Genomic DNA, 3,665 nt, shown 5'->3' on the forward strand with positions numbered 1-3,665 from the left:
CGGGATTCCCCACAGTCCGGCATTACCCCACTTTCCCCTACATGTTTACCTATTCAAATTTGAATAGATTCTATTCATTTTTGAATAGGTATTATTTTAGAGTGTATTATCAGTAACTTTAACCTTGATATGACCTTGATGGTTTCCACAATCTGTCAATCTATACTCAATGCACCTTGGATGACCTTGACCTGACATTCAACATTTTCCGCTTACTAACTCACGATCATGTCCATAACCCCCATAACGATCTGTCCTTTTACCTTTTCTGTGTTTTACCATTTACCAATATTTAGTAAATTACAGTTAAAAAACACAACTTGCTTGGTTTTGATTTTATTATTGTTAATATGCACAGGATGAAATCTTGTGCGTATAGGCCCGTTATCCTTTGTTTAAATTACAAAATTAATGGACTTATAAAAACACCAAATAAACCGATGGCGCTGTGCAGCTTTGGCTGTTGGTGCCAGCGAGGGGAGACAGGCGCTTGGTGTGTTTTCATGGTTTCGTTTTGCGGATTCGGAGATGTTAATAAATTTGGGTTGTTTAGTATAAATGCTAAAGTATCACTCCCTCTTCTTTTCTCCCTCATCCCTTCTCCATCCCCTCTTACTTTTTGTCCCCTCTCATTCCTATCATTTTCCTTACCTTTCTATTTATTTACTCTTCTATTTATTTATTTCTCTTCATTTATTTCGCTTCCTCCAGTCCCCGTCTCATTCTTCATATCCCCTCCTCCACCCTCCTCCCCTCCCTAGACCTCTCACAGAAGAGCTGCACCCTTCGGTACGCCACTATTTGTGCCAATCTCCTTCTTAAAATAAAATAAAATGTCAATTTGTGAAACAACTTTTACATATGCCTATATCGGTACTTATTATATATAGGCCTACAACATTTTATTCATAGTTAGACTATCTTTTGAATAAAGGTCTGTTCTTTGAATTTTTAGGCCTATATACATATATTATTATATGTTGTATGGTAACAAAAAGTTCTTTTCATTCCAGTAGGCGCTTTCACGCGACTTTCGTTTGATCACTTATTGACAGTAGCCGGCCTGCTAGGTAAAGCGTTAATACACTGCCCTTTGTCCCGAACAAAAGGTACCTTTCGATGAATAGCTTGTCGGAAATCAAATCGGCACAAGGGAACAATGCGTTACATAATCTACCGTAAAACCTCGTCTATAAGCATATAGAGTGCTTTTGATGAAAGCTAAATTCATTCACACGCCATCCATGGAGTTTGAACAAATTAATTACCGATACAAACATATACATAAGTACTACTGTAAGACCAATCTATTGTACTGGCATATTTACGGCTGTCTCATTTCAATTTAGCCTTCATCAAAAACACACTATATGCTTGTAGACGAGGTTTTACGGTATTGCTTTTCCATCTTTAATGGGGAATTGGGTCAGGATACATGCAGGGTGTCCCAGAATGATTTATACCATACCAGGAAAGTTGAATTTTTCTATTATTGAATATTAGTTCAAGTGTTTGATGCTTTTGTGTTGAAACGCACATGTAATCAGTGTTTGTGCTAAATATTTTGGGTCATGTTCAAAGTAAACGGTGTTCTATACAAAATTGTACACTTTATTTTGATTGTTAATCCTGAGACTGCACTTCAAATTGCGCTTTACCAGGTGAACACCACCACTTTCAAAATGGGGTGTAAAAAAATAAACTCAAACACTGAAATTGTACCATTAGGCCTTCACCTGACCAGAAAATTAAAAAATATATAATTTGCGTACGGGCTCGAAGGAGAGGAGAGAGGATGGGAGAGGAATCAAGGGTTCACACCACCAAATCCGTCAGGTCCGTGACCGGGGGGGACCCAAAAAGAGTCTCATTTGCGAGGCGTAGCGAGCGAAAAAATTAAGGTTTTTTAATGCTAAAAGGCCCCAAATTTTGGAAAAATGTCCACTTCCATGTCCTAAAAGGTCCAAATTTTGAAAAAGTGAAGCGGGTTCCAGCAAAAGTTTATCACAACTTTAGTCACAATTTTGCATAAAATGGTGCAAAATCGGTATAATATTAACAATTTTAGTGTTGAAAATCGTGTTTTACTAGAACTTGAATGTGATCTCTAATTTGAACAGAAAACACGAACATTATTAACCTTATACTACCCCGTTGCCCATTGTGCATACTCTCAGTCTGGATATTGTATTTAAGCTTAAAACTCTGATTTAATTAATGTGTGCACAATTGATAGATTTTCACATCTGATCTTTTCAGTCACCCTACACCCTCTGTTTGTTAGCTTCCCAAGTGGACTTCTGACTTTGGATTGCGGTTTACATGCTTAACACGGCTGTCTATATAGTTGTATAGGCCTACACGTAAAACATCAAATCAAACATTAACTCCTAATTAACCTATATAACTTCCTGTCACTTGAACTCTCTAATTTATTACTCCAAACGTTTATGCGGGCGTTTAGGCCTTAATATGTCTCTTTGCCTGTTAACAATGATTTACTTGCACAGCTCCTTTACTGGGTCTCGCTATGGAAAAATGATTTTAAAACTCATAGCTCGACCAATAAATCGATTCAATTTTATATCATAATCGATTCTGCGGTTAAGGGCTGGGGTATGAACTTTTTGACGGTATTTGTTTTGGGACATCAGAGCACATCAGACATATCGAATTGCATTCTGAATACGAAGAATGTCATTCTGATATCAAATAATTTTGATTTTTGAAATTCGCAATTTAATACACATTTTATGGCAAATCATTAAAAATTGATATTTTTGTTATTTAACAGTACTTGAAGTAAACTTTATAAATCTGATGATTTATACTTAAAGTGTATGTAGGTGGGATGAAAAGCCGACGATCAATTGAAAATTTTGACCTTTCGTATTGAAGATATGGATTTTTTTCCCAAAACACCAAAAAAAATTAGGTCTTTTTGGGAAAAAAATCCATATCTTCAATATGAAAGGTCAAAATTTTCAATTGACCGTCGGCTTTTCCTCCTACTACATACACTTTAAGAATATATCATTAGATTTATATAATTTACTTCGAGGACTGTTATATATCAAAAATTTGAAAAATATCAAATTTTTATTATTTGTCATAAAATTTGTATTATATTGTGATTTTCAAAAAATGAAAATTATTTGATATCAGAAAGACATGCTTCGTATTCAGAATGCAATTCGATAGGTCCGAGGTGCTCTCGTGTCCCACAAAATATACTGTCGAAACGCAATAAACGCTCATTTTAGATCCCTTAAAGTAACAAAATTTCTCGCGCTTCGCGCGCCGCATTTAAAAGCATTATAGTAAATAGTCTCAGACCCAGACTGTATGTGGAATGACGAGTGTTAGGAACGACTGCAACCGGCTGTGAAGAAGACTTTAATCCTCCTGCTCATTGACGATTTTCCATTCACTTTTGTTTGTTTACAAAATACTGCATAATTCCAACAATAGCTGCCGTAAGATGACTTAAAAATGAATTATTCATTAGGTATCATCATAAGGTGAAAGTTCAAAGGTTACATTTAAATAATCTCATCTACTATAATATACCGGCGTTTCAAATTAACAGTAATCACGCCATCAGTATTGTAATGTGTAGTTGGTATGCGGCTATTGGTAAATTCCATGTGCATATACATGTACAT

The sequence above is a fragment of the Amphiura filiformis genome, chromosome 20 (assembly GCF_039555335.1).
Source record: "Amphiura filiformis chromosome 20, Afil_fr2py, whole genome shotgun sequence".
NCBI classification, from domain to species: domain Eukaryota; kingdom Metazoa; phylum Echinodermata; class Ophiuroidea; order Amphilepidida; family Amphiuridae; genus Amphiura; species Amphiura filiformis.